The following is a 16,796-nucleotide window of genomic DNA, read 5'->3' on the forward strand; positions in this document are numbered from 1 at the left end:
TATATTGCCTCGTGCATTTCTGCTCCCTTTGCAGAGTGCTAACTTACTGAAAGGCTGCCAATGGAAAAACAAACAAACAAACTTCTGTTTGTAAGTCACAATAAACCACTTCTGTGCCTGGTGTGTTTTTCAGTCTAGCAGCTGTCCCCTCCTGTGCTCAGGGAAGGGTATGAGCTGGGGATGACAAGTAACACATGGAAAGTGCCCAGAGCTTGGCCTGACTCACAGGAAGGATGCAGTAAGCATTAATTCTTCTTTTCTGCCACATTTGCCAATCCTATTCCTGGGTACCTTTAATTTTTACTTACTCCTTGCCATTCCAAAATCTTCTTTCCCTTCAAAAGCTAGTTTCAAATTCATCTTCCCTAATTTTAGCACAATAATCATTTTGTCCTATAAAATTGTAAATGTATGCAACTTGCACAGAGTTCCTTACATATAATTCTGTTTGTTTTTTTTGCTCTCATTCAAGGGATTAGTACACTGTGAGTAGGCTTGAGTGACTGAATAATGGCATGTTTTATATTTCTGAAAATATTCAGATAATTTGGCATCAAGTATATGAACAACCATAGCCTTAAACAGAACAGGAGAGCAGTTGTCAGTCTGAAATATTAACAACAGGATATTAATTTTTTAAAACACTTATAGATGTTTAAGAGATGTTTAAGTTTTGGAGGTGCCCATGTCTCTTTAGGCTCAGATGTCTACCAAGCAAGACTCTGTGGTTTATTGGAAACCTTTTCTGATATATATTGTTATATGTTGGTCATTTGCTCTCTCTGGTGGGAATTCACTTGTGAAAGGTCTTCATAGTTTGTCCACTCCTAGAGAGCCCATATATATATATATATATATATGTTTCTTTCCTAAAATTTCTTTCCCTTCATCTTCTAATCTTTCTTTTAGCCCTTGAGCCCTGGCTAAGCGGCCAATCTATTCATTTCTCCTAGGGCCACTAGCTTTCTCAAAATTAGAGATTCTTTCATGATCAGGAAAAGAAGTAGAAGAACTGGAAAATATCAATTAGGTAAGGAGGTAAAACTCATCTAAGAACATATCATTGAGTTGGTTTCTGCTGGGTCTCAGTCTTACTTGGGTCCTTCTGATGAAGCATGAATGGCCCTCTCCACCCAAGGCATGGAAAAGGGATTATCTGTACACTGACTCTACTCAGTTCCCCATTTGTTAAAGGCATTCCAGGCAGTTTGAACCTCCTTGTACCTCCAGGTGTGTGCGTGCCCTAGAATCACCGTTAAATTTGTGTAATCCATATGGTGGTGGCAAAATCAAAAAAAAAAAAAAAAAAAAAAAAAAACCTGGGCAGAAAAACCAGAGATCCGTTAAGAATAACTGAGGTATGTGATGTTAGGCTACATTTGCGTACAGCTGGGTGCCCCGGAAATGGCTGGAACAGAAAGGGGAGCCAAGAAGATGTGAGAAGGGGCATAAAAGTAGGTTACAGGGCGGGCCGCGGTGGCTCAGTGGGCAAGAGTGCTTGCCTGCCATGCCGGAGGACCTCGGTTCGATTCCCGGCCCCAGCCCATGTAAAAAACAAACAAACAAACAAAATATAATAAAACAAGAAAATGTTTAAAGATGTTTCCCTTTCTTCCTTCCATCCTTCCTTCCTTCTCTCTGTCTTTCCTTCCCTTCCTCCCTCTCTCTTTAAAAAAAAAAAAAAAAAAAAAAAAAAAAAGTAGGTTACATACAAGAAGTACATTTCTCATTATAAACACTATGATATTTCTATTAAAATCATTCATTTACCCATATTCATGTGTCATAAAATAGATCTCATGGGTTCTTTTCATTTAACTAAGCTTTTTTAGTTTGCAAAACTAAAATTGTGTTACTCTTACCTGTGACTCAATGAAACTACTGTCTCCATACCCTCATTTCCTAGTATTTTACTGATTATTTAGATGGTTTGTGAAAAGGTGAGTTAAGGTAATAAAGTATGATTATCGTAATTGACTTATGCTTTATATGTTAGAAATTTTCTTTAGAGGGATAGCCTATTCAGCACTTTAAATTCATCGTGTCTTCCTTCACTTTTATAGAATTGGCTGCACAGATTGGGAATTTTAAAGAGAACCAAAAGAGATCCATGACTTTACTCTCTACTCTGCATGCCTCCGTACCACAATGAGATTTCCAGACAACTTTTCTAAGGCTTAAATTCCATAGACAAGAGATCCTATTTGGCAGCCTAAGTCTTTTAGCCTCTATTAAAATGCAAATAATATATTATTTATTTCTTAAGATATTTGGGCTAAATAGATCCTTACCTGAAACCAGGTTTTAATAGCTAAAGATGAGCGGGTGAATGGAAAGACCTAGTATTATAGGAAATGGGTTTTACTTTGATGATGGAAAATCTTGGCCTAGAACTCTCCCTGAAAGCAGGGAGTATTCCCACAATTGAAGAAAAAGTTAGAACAAAAGGCTCTAAGAGGGGAAAGGAAAATGGGAAAGAGCTTCTGATGTAGTTTAGTTGTAAAGCCTAATGAAGAAAAGGAGAAAGATCTTTTTCTTTCTGACTTAATCCACCAAGAGTGGCATATTTCACTGAGCAATGGATCTAAATAGAAGGCATGTTTGGCTACAAGAAAGAGCAACACGACTATGCTTCAGTCGGTGTGAGAACAGATAAACAGGGGTTCCTTTCTGGTTTGGCTATAAAATATTCTCTTGAACCAAATCAAATACACTACAAGAAAAGGAAGTCTATCCCTGTCTACAATTCTTTAATAGGCCTTCATGGAAGGATCCAATAACTATATCTTGGCTTTGAAGATCTACTAAACTGATATTTTAAATTGAGCTGCTAAGTCTCAGAATTACCATTTCTTCAGTGGCAATTTTGATCTGTAACTCTCCTCAAAATTTTTTCAATCATAACATTGTGTTTGTAAGCAAAACCATTTTTAATCTCAACTCTGCCACGTATTAACTTGAATAATTCACCCAATTTCTCTGAGCCTTGTTTTCTTATCTCTAAAATGGAGTAAGAATAACTCCCTTACAGGACTGCTTTAAACTTAAATGATTATGTATAATATATTGCAGTAGCTTTGTTTATTTTCTTATATGAAGTTGCATTGTAAAATTAGTAATTCTAAAAAAACACTAGCATATTTATAGACATACAGAATATGCTATTTATAGCACAATAATAGTTTACTATAGTATATGTGAGTACCACATACTCAGATAATGCTAATACCAGATAAATCCAAGGAATCAAACTCTATTTTACCAAGTTTATCTAAAATGATTAGTATACTCTCATCAGATTATCTTAAGATCAGAATGCCTGAAAATGAAGATAAGTGCTTCAGTTAATTCTTTTTTTTCCCCTTTAATATATTAAACACCAGTGTCCTGATGGTTTGGGAAAGTTAATGCAGTTTTCAAAATGATTTCATACTGCTTTTTTTTATTTCTTATTTTTGCAGGGATCTGGCTACAAAATGTGTTCCTTTTCACAGTATTTCTATGCAATAAAGAGGAATTTACTGTTTACAGGGCAATATGAAGGAAAGATATTTCAGGATTCCCTCATGTGGGTTATTGTAATAGCCTCACTGTGTCTAGTTTTCACTCCACTATTTCCTTCCAAATTTTAAACATCAATTATGATCTTGTTCTTTCTGTAAAAAGTTTTCTGTAATTCTCCGTTTCCTAGTTCTTGATTTCACCATTTTCCACACCACTAATATCTGACAATGCAGAATTATTCACTGCTTTCCTAGCATCCTTTATACTATCCTGATTTTGTACAGGTACATTCATCACTTCTAACACCTTGCTCCCATTCCTATGTCCTATCTTTAATGTCAACTCATAAGGCTTTTAAAGAGAAGAACTGGATATCTTCTTTCTTATTCCCACCTTCCTTCACCAGAGTAAAACTGCTTGCAGAGGAAAAATTCTTTTTTTTTAAAAGAGAAAAAAGTCAGTAATTGGACTGTATCAAAATTTACAATTGTCTATGTCATAGGACACTTTCAAGGACTGAAGGACAAATTAAACAATGAGACAAAAATAAATGCTAATTATGTATATGATAAGGTTTTAATATCCATAACATGAAAAATGAAAGAAAAAGTCAGATAGCTCAATTTAATATTTGGGTAAAGGTCTCAAACATTTTCCCAAGACAATATACAGTGGACCATTAAGCACAAGGAAAGATCCTTATCATTATTGTCATCATGGAGATGAAATAAAAACCACAGTTAATGCCACTTTACACCCATTAGGATGCCTATTTCTTTGAAAGGATAAACATTTCTGTGAGGATTCAGAGAAATCGTAACTTTACACATTGTTGTAGTCAGTATGAAAACTTATTTGGTTGTTCCTCTGAATTTTGAAAATTAGAATGCCATATGATATAATCTGGCAATCTCAGGCTTGGTATATACCAGAAATAATTTTTAAAAAGGACTGGAACTGATTTTTATAAACCATGTTTATAGTACCATATTCACAAGAGCCAAAAGGTGAATGTAACTTTAATGTTCGTCAACAGATGATGGATAGAGAAGATGTTGGATATAAATCCAATTTTCTGTAGCTGCTTGTTGAAGTGTGCTTTGAAAATTATTGATTTTTTTGCCTTTCTTTGCATGTATATTATATGTTACAACAAAAAGATCGCTTAAAAAACTATAGCAGTTATATTAGTATCAAATAAAATAAATTCCTGAAATAAAAAATATGAGAATATTTAGTAACATAACTCACTGCTATAGAAAAGTTGATATTTGTAATAATGCTTTGATATTTTGAGAATGCATTCAGTTTTGATATTTAATCAAATGGTCTTTAGGATAGTTTAATATTTAGAATTTAGGAACCCTGATATCTATATCTATAGATTTTTTTTCCTTCCTTGCTTCAATTTTAAATTGGTTTATGGAACATTGTACAAACAGGCTTTGCAATGATTGCTTGGATTTTTTTTTTATTAATTAAAAAAATTAACTAACAGAACATTTAGAAATTATTCCTTTCTCTTTAAAAAGAGGTTTTTTTAAGAAAAACTCTTTAAGTTAAACTTTTGTGAAGAGAAACAAAATAGAGTTGCTTTGGCAAAGAGATGTAAAACAGAGTCTGGAGACCATTCAAGAGGTTACTGATATGTAAATCTCAGTCATATATCACACACTGCTAGATTATTCAAAACCTCATGTAACAATGTTTCTTAAAGCCCTAAGGATAGCTGAACATCAATCACATACCACAAGATAAAGAAATCTAGTTAGTAAACTATCTACATTGAAGGATATTTGGAACACTCTGCATATCCCCCAAGTGCAAGCAATTTATGTAATGTTCTTTTTCTTTAAAAAAGGCTGTCTGGAAGCCCCAAGACAGGACACAATTTGGTTTGCTAGCTCAATCTGTGCTCCCCAAATCACACTTCTAAGACTCCAAATCAATGCTTTTCTTGCCTTGCAGCTCAGTTTGCTATTTCTTTGCCCACGCATTATAATAAAAGTGCTTCTAATAACTTTAGAAAAATGGCCAGTTGCTTTGTAATTGATAAAATTTCTTATTAATAAGAGTGTAAACTGTATTATTCCTGAAAATTATTATTTCTACTTGGAAATTTACATATGCTTAACTAAACAAAAATCTTACTTTTTAAAGGAGTTGTTATGTCTCCATGTCACATGGGTTGGAAAATAAAAAAGGGAAATATCCAAATGATCCATGCTGACTTTAGAGAAGAGGCTCTGGAGTCTCTGACTAATCTTCAAACTTGGGGTGCAATAGACATCACTGGTCACATGTTTTAAGTGAAGTCCATGAGCTCCTTCAGGTGGACCAGATAAGACTTGGTGCAAGAAAGTGGTAGGCTTGGGATAGTAAGGCTTAGGAACAAGATTTCTACCTGTCAGTAGGAGAGGTTGTGCTTCTAGAAAGGTTGGTAGAGATTTGGTTAAAGAGAATTGGAGGACAGTTGGGAAAAGAGAAGGCAAATCTGACTGAGGGGAAACTAGGAAGAAAGGAGAAAAGCTGAAAAATTCAAAGAAACTCTCAACAGTCCTTTCCCTTTGAAATCTTGGATGTAGGCCACACTAGTAATAATCTCAACTTTTTATTTTTAAAGTGTATTCTGTGATGGCCTGGAACTTGTACCCCAGAAAAACATGTTCTTAAACTTAATTCATTTCTGTGCTTGTGGACTCATTGTAAATATGATCTCGTCAAGTGTTACTTCAGTTAAATTGTGACCCAAATGAATCTTGTACTTTAATTCAGATTATGGGAGTCCTTTAAAAACAGAATGAAAATCAGACAGTAAAAGCCAGTGGAAACATCCAGAAGTCAGAAATCAATGTAACCTAGAAGCCAGTAGGAGCTGCTGTGTGGAAGTCCGCATGGTAGAAAAGTCCAGAACCTGGGATCCCTGACAGCCCGTCCCAGAATGCCCAAGTCTTCTGTGAGGAAGTTCTGCCTAGATGACATCTTGATTTTGGGCTTCTCCAGCCTCAAAACTGGGAGCTAAATTATTCCCATTGTCTAAGCCAACCTATTGCATGTACTTGCATTTAGCAACCACAAAACTAGAACATCTTTTGGTACTGAGAAGTGGAGGTGTTGTTCTTACAAATACCTAAAACGTGGAAACAGTTTGGAATGGGTAATGGGTAGATACTGGAAGAACTGTGAGGCGGTTGATAGAAAAAGCCTTTGAAGGGATTATTTGTAGAAATATGGATGTTAAAGATACTTCTGATGAGATTAGAAGGATATGATGAATGTGTTATTGGAAACTGGAGGAAAGTTTATCCTTGTAATAAAGTTGCAGAGAATTTGGCAAAACTGAGTTCTGATCTTGGACAGAAGGCAGAACTTGACTGTAATGACCTTAGCTATTTAGAGGAGGCAATTTACTAGCTAAGAGTAGAAGATGCAGCTGGTTTTCTCCTTGTAGCTTATAGTAAAATGCAAGAGAAAAGGGATAAGCTGAGAACTGAAATGCACATAGCAAGATAAATTGATGGTTTGGAAAATTCTGAGCTTATCCAGATAGTGTGTTGTGAGACGAGAGTCATAAGTAGCTCTAATAGAAACCTCCTTCAGCTTTTGGAAAGTGAGTCCCCAGAGGAAATGGCTTCATGTGAGGGTTTAACTGAACATGGGGACAGTCAGCCATCTCAGTGGACATCAGGATTGGAAATGCAATTATTGAGGAAAGAGTTGTGGAATGTTCTATTGTCTAATAGTTTCAAAGCTCACTTTTAACTGGCTTGGTATCAAAGAACCTCTACTTCATTCGATAGATCTTCATCAGGAGGACACATATGCCGAAGTTATCCCTCCCCAGTGAGTTCCCTAACTGAGGGAGGGAGAAAGGGACGCAAAGCTGGTCTATGTTTCCACACCAATTAAAGTGCAAAGTGGTTTTAAGTATTTATTTTAATTGGAGAAAAAGCAAAATTTCACTTAGTGCTAAAAACAGTGGTCTTACTTTAGGGATTGAATGAATGAACAGAGCAGGAAAGAAGCAATGGGGAATTCTTTATCATTTTGATAGGAGATAAAAGAGGATAGCACACAGTAGTGGTGAATTGTTTAACGCTATTCCATAATTGCCTGATAGAAGAATGACCTTGATTGTATCAATTATTAAGTCAGGATTCCTGTGCATTTTGTGGGGTTCTCCATGAAGTTAGACATGGAGTCATATAACTTTGTCCCAGAATCCTAGTCTCCTCCTATATAAAAGACATTTTGCCTATATTAGAACTGTGACATAAGCCAAGAATTGGACCCAAATAGGTAGAAATAAGTTTACATAAATAACTGCCAGGGACATTGAAATGTAAAGCGTAATCAAAAGGGAGAACTTTTGGTGGGAATTTTGAATTAGTTAAACTATCTGGGTAGACTGTAACCTCTGGAGTATCCAATCAGTGGAGAAACAGGGGAGGGACTTGTGTGCTAGGCTTAGGTATGAGATTTATGGCATTCTATTGTTTGACAGGCCAGCCACCATTTTTCAGCTGGGTGCCCATTTTTGCAAGATTGTGAATGGATTCTTTTTTTCTCCACAATTGGGTGAGTGTTTATTCTCTTTCAGGAATGGCATTCTTTCTAACACGACAAACCTTAAGTAGTCACTTTTATAGGCTAGAAAGAATCAGACAAACATTATATATAAACTATTATTGATTCATGGGCTTACCTATGCATACACTCTGCTATTTTCTTTCGGTTTTGCCATTGGGGAGTAACAAATGTGATGAGTGAGTTATATGCAGATTGGTTTTAGAAAATAGATGCCATCTTCTGTGCAGAAATCACTTCAGGAGTTCAAAGCTAGTTAAGCCATCTTTCTGTTTCATTTGGTCGTCTTTTTTTTTTTTCCTTCTTCTTTCTTTTAAGTGGCAGTAATATATTTAAAAGGTCAGACACATCAAGCATTTGGTTTTAAATTTACAATTTATCAGTATTTTGAGGATAAGCAGAGTTCAATTATTTGCTACATTTAGTAGGATTTTCTTTATTAAAAATATAAGAATTCTAGGGTGGTGCAATGGTGGTTCAGTGGCAGAATTGCAGCCTGCAATGCCAGGCACCCAGGATCGATTCCTGGTGCCTGCCCATGCAAAATATATATATATAAATTCTGTGGTAAAAAAATACATGCTAACAATAACAATTGTAAAAATAAGAACTTCATTTTTAGAACTCTTTGAGGGGAGCTTATATACTCAGCATCCTGTGAACCACGGATGATGGATAGAGAGGTGGGAAGAAAAAATATAGAAAAAGTTGGAAGCAGAAATGAAAATTTATTGAATCCTGGCAGGTTTCTTTTTATTTCAAACTTTTCAACTCTTCCAAACATTTGAGCCAATTGAAATGAACTCAGGAATGATATTTCTGATAGGTTTGCTTTATTCAGAAGGAATAACAAGTGAAATAAATTCTCTCAGCCTCAAGTTATAGAATGATGCCTTACTTTTTGTGGATACTATACATTTAGTCAATGTTGGAGGTAAGCGTAATCTTATACTTTATGTGATATAATAGGGAAAAAATATATGCTGGGTTGTAAAAGAATAAAATGTCAATCATGCTCATTTAACAAAAAGTATGGGTATCACATTATGATACAAAAGTCTGTGGCAGACATATAAAGCTTTTGAAAACCCAATTCTTAGCTTCAAGAGCTTACATTACATTAGAAGAGACAAGAAAGTGGGAAAAGAACTAGAAAAAGTTACTGTTAAAATGCTTATAGAAACAGAGAGATTATTTTTGCCTGATTAATCTATCAATTCTTCAATTGGTAGAAAAATAGAGATCGATATAAAGTATACATTAATAAATAGCACCTCAAACTGGTGTGGTGGTTGGACGCTGTATGCACCCCAGAAAAACATGTTCTTAAACTTAATCCATTCTGTAGATGTGGGCCCATTGTAAATAGGACCTTACAAGGGAGTAAAGTGGTTATTTCAGTTAAGAAGGTGTTGTCCACCTCAACCAGAATGTGTCTTAAATCCTACTACTGGAGTCCTTTATAAACAGAGTGAAATTCAGACAAGGAAAGAGAAGGCTACAGGGAGCTACCAGAAGCTGAATTCAACAGATCTGGAATAGAACAGAGAGCCAGGTAAGGCTGCCATGTGCATTGCTATGTGTCAAGTCAAGGACCAAGAATCGCCAGTAGCCACCCACAGGACACGAGTCTTCACGGAGAAGGCATTCCTTTGATGATACCTTGATTTGGATTTTCTTTTAGCCTCAAAACCATAAGTAAATAAATTCCAATTGTTTAACCTGACCCATTTCATGGTATTTGCTTGAGCAGCCTAGGAAACTAAAACAGCTGGTATTGTATTTCATTGCTTCAAAATGTTTTCAATACATTATCACATTTAAGTAGCAGTTGTCCTTGTATGATTGGTATTACTGTTGGTTTCTCATGTATATATGAGGAAAATGCAGCTCACTGAGGTCACATTCACAAAGTAAGAGAAGGCATATATGGTTCCTCATCTCCTCATGATAAATTTAATACTATGGAATTGCTTTCAAATACAGTTTATATATTTTATATGTATGTGACATATTTGTGCAATAATATTTGAGAGGCAGTATAGCAATGCCCAGTTAATAGCTTGAGCACTGGATTCAGATATAGTTGATAAATTGTCTGGTTTTGATGCTTGTCAGCTATGACCAAGTTGCCAATTCCCTTTGTGACCAAATTTTCTTATCTGGTTAATGGGACTAACAACAGCAATTGCCTCACAAGGCACTGTGTCAACTACAAACACAAGAATGGTGGCTTAAATGAAAATAGACATTGATTATTTTTCACTCAGTCTGAAGGTAAGTGGAACTAAGTATTCTAAAACTCAGCATCATCACCGGGTCTCAAAATTATTCCATCAGTTCACTGTAATATCAAGATGTTTATAAAATCTTTCCTTTTGGTTTCCCAGAAGGAAAGTACTTTGCGAGCATTGTGCCCACATACAACCATGTAGTTGAAAGGTCTTGCATATATTTTACTTGCCTTTTCAAATGTCCTTTTGACACACCTGGACTGCTTAAGAAGACTGGGGTCTCTGGTTTGTTTCCACTAATAAAATCAGGAAATTAAAAGTAGGAAGGAGAATGATGCTGGAGAATTTACTCCCCAATGCTTCCTCCTTACCTGGTCATCCCTTTTGCCAGAAAGAGAGACCTTGCAACTGCAGTCTCCCTTGCTGCTTTACCTCTCTGCTCTTGCTAGCCCCAGGGAACTGCATTATCTCTTATCCAGAGTACTTATTTGGGAAACAGCTACTTACTATGCCAATGACATGGGCTGTGAGTGATCTAGAGGCATCTAATCTAAAAGTTATAAGTCATTTCTTTTCAAAATGATACATATTTAAACAGACTTCCCTAATGTCTCATAAAATACCCATGCAGCGATATACAAAAAGAAATCTCTAAACCATTAAAAACATTAATGAACAAACTGATTATAAAATAAGGGAAAATTCATAAATAACTATAAAAGAAAATTAATACAGATTGAAAAATCCAGTTTAAATTCTGGAATTTATACTTTACAACATGAAATAAAGACTACTAAAAATACAAATGTGTTTTGTACTGTCCACTCTGTGATTCAGATTTATAGTGCCTAACATAATTCAAAATGGGGTTGCTTCACTTTTCTGAAGGGTTGCTTTATGAAGTAGGCAGAATACTGATGATTCCATTCTATTTGGCTTGAGAACCTATAGCAACGTATTTTCCTGTCCTTGGGCTAAGCACTGCTGGAGGCAAAGTAGAAGAAACTTAGTTATTTTCCCTAAGAAATTCTTATTCCTAAAAGCTGAGATCGGGGTGGGGTGGGGGGCGGGATTGGAAAGGGTTTAGTTATTAAGACTAACGATCTGTTGCTCTGGACTTGCTTTAATACCCCCAATTTGCCATGCCCACAAATCTAAAGCTATTTTGGTGTAGTTGTCCTAATCTCAGCCCATTTTCCACCTTGGAAAACGCACCTTAAAATCACCCAGCCCAGTCCCTAAGATTCTACAAATACACACACCCTTGACTCCACCTGTCTGAGACATTATGAAAACTCAGTTAAGCTAGTGCCCTCTCTTATTGCAGCAGGTCAAGTGATTTTAGCCTTCCTTGATCAACAGGTTATTCTGTCAGTTTGACCAGGTTCTGTGCTGTGCTGGCATCTTATTGCACGCAGGTATGAATTGAAAATCTTAGAATACAATTGAAGAAGAAGGAAGGATTATGAGAGGGTGGATCAATGCATCATGGCTTTCAGGTTTTATGAGTGAAGTGCAGTAGGGAAGGTCAGGAAGAAAAAGAACCATGGTAGCAAATTATGTTTGAAAATGTAGTCTTTCAGGTATTGCATTTTCTCAGAGCACCAAACCCCTAGGAGGTAAGGGGTTGGAGGAAATATATACAACTCTAATGTAATTTATTGGAAAAGGGGAGTTAGGTCAATACATGTGTCCTTCACCTGCCCCCAAATTGCAGATTTAAGAAGAGTATTTACCTACCCAAGATGGATAGTAAACAGCAATTCTCAATTCTTCCACACTTTTGTGACACATGCTGACTTGGGCTGAAGAAGATTTTATTTGAGGATGAATAGAAGGGGAAAAAATCAAGCAATTTATAAAAGAAGGCTTTATCACTAAATAGAATGGTATCTCAATGTGGCTGCATATAGAAATCACCTGAGAAGCTTTTAAAACATAAGCCAGGAGATCCCATGAACAGGAATTATGATTTAACTGATCTGGGTTAGGGCTTGTTTCCAATAAGCAGCTAGAATTCAGAAACACTGATTTAGAACAGAAATTGTCAAACTGTGGCTCATGGGTCAAATCTGGCCTGCCACATGTTTTTGTATATCTTGTTAGATAAGACTGGGTTTTTACTATACAGGGAACAAGAGGAAATAAAAGAGATGTATTCCATAAGGTAGGCAGGCAAGTGAAACGCAACTGCAACCCTGGATATTTTGTTATTCATGCCTTTTCACTAACAAATCAAAAGTTTCCTCTCTTTCAATCATGGTGTCTATTTTAGTTTGTTGAAGCTGCCAGAATGCAATATACCAGAGATGGAACAACTTTTAAAAGGGGAATTTATTAAGTTGCAAGTTTACATTTCTAAAGCCATTTCCCTTATTACTCATCCTCTAAACTTCTACTAAAAGAAGGATTAAAAAATGATGAACAAACCAGTGAGCAACCAAGAACTACCCTTTAGTGAGTTTCATTGATTGGAAGAGAAAATAAAAATTACTTAGTTGAGCCTGCCATTAAGTCCATGCATTTATTTTACTTAAATGCCTATGTGATGCATAATATGTTCTATGAACTCCTCTAAATGCTTTAAGCATATTAAGTGAATTACCTTCATAAGAACCTTATTAAAACAGGTGCTGTCATCATCCCATTGTATATTCGAGGAAACTGAAGTGAGGGGAAATGACATGTTTACTTATCTAAGTAATACAGCTAAGTGGCAGAGGTGGGATTTGAACAAAAGCAGTCAGATTCTAGCATTTGTACTCATAGTTCCAGGATGATGAAGCCCCTTTCTTTCAATGGTGGGTCCTCTACGCTCCATTTTAGCCCGTCCTTCATTCACATGCGTGGAAAGACTTCACTGGTTTTCATCCATCTAGCTGTACTCCCTCATATCTCAGGTGTTTCTTTATGCTTTTCCTTTGACCAAAAGGGCCCTTTCAACTTCTAAAACTATTATCATTCACCATCCAAATGTCAAACTAAATTGTAATTGCTCTGTGAAGGTTTCCCCAAACCTTCAGTTGTAGATATGTTGTAATCACACCCTATACTTCTTATTCAAAACACATTTCATGGTTAAGTGCTATGTTTAACTATGTGATTATCTGCTTAATTACTCCCTCCATTTGCTGGAATTACATTCATGAGAACAGAAATATTTAATTTAGTTTAACTTACTGTCTAACCAGAAACTATAAGGTTATCTGAAACATAGTATGTGTCCCACTAATTGGTATTGAATTAATTAATCAACGAGTAGGAAAGGAGTGACAAATAGAAGGTAAATCAGAAAGGGTTGTACAATGAATCCCAAATTGTGTATTCCAAAGTATTCTATTCTAATAGAAATTAATACATTTGGCAAGACTTAAAAAATATTCTGTTTTCAAACAAGGTTGGGAAATGCCATATTGAATGAAATATACATTTATATATTCATATATATTATATTTATATATTTTATATATAATCTATATCTATCAAAAATCAAATGAAATAAAAGAGCACAATGGAATACTTTGCATTGTGCATTTATATTTTGCAAGCATAAAGGAAACAAAGAATGGAGAAGGGGAGGAAGAACAAAAACATTTTAAATGAGAAAAGAGTCTATGAAATGCAATATTTAAGATCCATTTTGAAGGAAAAAACATATACAGTATTCTACCTTTTGTAGAAGAAAGAAGGTGAAATAAATATATCTAACCTATCTATAATGTATCTTATCTTTCCGAATGTATTTACAAATAAGTTTAAAGGGAAGGAGAAAAACTGAAAACATTCACTATTATAGGGGTGAGTGAGAAATTTTGAGAAGAAAGTGAAGGGAGTGAGATTTTTATGCGCATAACTTTCTATACTATTTTCACAATTAATGCATGTAAATATTTTACACTGTTATTAAAAATAGACTGTGTGGCTCAGTGGCAGAGTTCTTGCTTGCTATGCCAGAGACCCAGGTTTGATTCCTGGTGCCTGCCCATGTAAAAAAAAAAACACAAAAAAATTGTAAAGTTGAACATAAATATAAATCTAACTCTATATCAAATTCATATTATAATTACCTAGATAAAATATTTGAGTGATATTTCAACAAAATACTCTGACTATATATTCTTAAAGAGATATAAGGACAAAAATAATTGTAAAAAATATTTTGGGCGGGCCGCGGTGGCTCAGCGGGCAAAGTGCTTGCCTGCTATGCCGGAGGACCTCGGTTCGATTCCCGGCCCCAGCCCATGTAACAAAAAACGGAAAAACAAAATACAATAAAACAAGAAAATGTTTAAAGATGTTTCCCTTTCTTCCTTCCTTTCTTCCTTCTATCCTTCCTTCCTTCTCTCTGTCTTTCCTTTAAAAAAAAAAAAAAAAAAATATTTTAACATTGCTCAGTGGCTTACTTCAATAATACTGAAACTGAAGTTTTATAACATAAAGCAAATAAACAAATACGATGCTACAGAACACTATGTTAGGAATAAGAAATATAAAATAAAATGTCAAGAAGGTTCCAAGAATGTTAAGTTTGAATAGGATCCAAATCAAGCTATGAAAGACATTTTAATAACTGGAGAAATTTGAATATGGACTAGATACCAGCTAATATTATGAAATTATCATTAATTTTCTTTGTTCTCATAATGGAATTATGATCAATTTGGATAGTGTTCTTATTTTTAGGTGATACATGAGGTATTTAGGGATAAAATGTCATTTTCACTTTGATTTACTTATAATACATACTGTAAAAATATGTCTATATATACTCTCTGTATCTATGCTCATATTAAGTAGTATATAGATTCATATATATCTAGATATAGATTTAATGAGATATCATACAGATACAGATATAATAATGATATATATGGAGAGATGTATAGTTTTGGAGACATATTTAGATATAAAATATAGTGATAATTATGAAATATGTGTATATAGACATAGGAAAAATATATAGAGCACATATGAGTGTTTATGAGTATATAGCTGGGATGTAGGCAGGTAGATGGAGAGAGACAGACAGACAGACAGAATGGGGCAAAATGGTGACAACTGAATCCAAGTTAAGGACATGTAAATGTACATTGAACTGATATTTTGAATTGTCCTTGTATTTGAACGTTTTCATTGAATATTAATGGGAAAATTCAGCAATGTATGGCTTAAACCAACTGAGCTAAATTTAAGGCCATATTAAAAAGTTGAAAGTAGAAGAAAAAAATTGCTTTTGTCAATATGGTGATAAACAGGGCACTTTCGTATTACAAATCAATTAGATTCTATAAAAACAAAATTGTTTTCTTTAATTTTTAGGTTTTCAGGAAGTAAAGATATTATCCAAGGACCTCTCATACATCAAATAAACAAACACAAAAGCAAAATGGATAGGTATATCAGAGCATAAGTAAAAGGAATCATTCTCCTAAAGAAAAGCCCATATTCTGGGACTCCACTAAGCTGAGTCTCTTTCAGCAACTTGTGAATTCTGAACCTGAAATGCTCAGATTAATCAAGAGGACCTGAAATATGACTAGACTGATCTCAACATGCTTATATAATCTGCTACTAAGACAAGCTGGAGAAAAGAATCTTTCATCAGGACTGTGTTTTTCTACATTTAAAGGTCAAAACAGGAAAACAAATAATACATTGATTACACATTAAAAAGGAGCATGGGAATTATTAAGAAAAATTCAGGATAATTATCTTTTGACACATAACAATAAATTTTTGAGGCATATATAAGAAATAAAAAGGCAATGCTTTAGCTCATTTTTCTAGTGGGCTTTTCACTTTATTCTTATTCTGTAAACTGGATGTATACCTTATACAAAGGTATGATTAAAAAGTTCAGCATGAAATATTTGAATATGATGTTAAATATGTTGAATTTTGATGGTAGGTTTCCATAGGAAGGTTAAATTAATTTTAAAGTCAGGTTAATGTTATCATCTATCCATGTATGTAAAAAATAAGAATTTTTTAAAAACTAATTTTGGTTACATCACAGTGCCTTTGAGAAATAAGCCACTGTTCCCATTTGCCAATGCTTCCAGATTGCAGTATACCAGAAATGGTTTCAGCTTTTATAAAGGGGATTTATTAACTTACAAGTTTACAGTTCTAAGAAGGCCTTAAAAATATCCAAACTAAGGCATCCAGAGAAAGATACCTTGACTCTGAAGTAAAGCCAATGCCTGCCACAGGGGAAGTCATGTGTCCAGCATCTGCTGGTCCTTTGCTCCTGGGTTTCATTGCTTTCAGTTCCTGGTTCCAGCGGCCTCCTCTCTGAGCTTCTGTCTCTGAGCACCTCTGAATGTCAGTGTCAAAACTTTGTCCAAAATGTTTTCCCTTTTAAAGAACTTCAGTAAACTAAACAAGACCCACATGGAGTGGGTGGAGTCATATCTCCATCTAATCAAAAGATCACACCCACAATTGGGTGGGTCGTAACTCCATGGACAA

The sequence above is a fragment of the Tamandua tetradactyla genome, chromosome 14 (genome assembly GCF_023851605.1).
Source record: "Tamandua tetradactyla isolate mTamTet1 chromosome 14, mTamTet1.pri, whole genome shotgun sequence".
Taxonomy (NCBI): domain Eukaryota; kingdom Metazoa; phylum Chordata; class Mammalia; order Pilosa; family Myrmecophagidae; genus Tamandua; species Tamandua tetradactyla.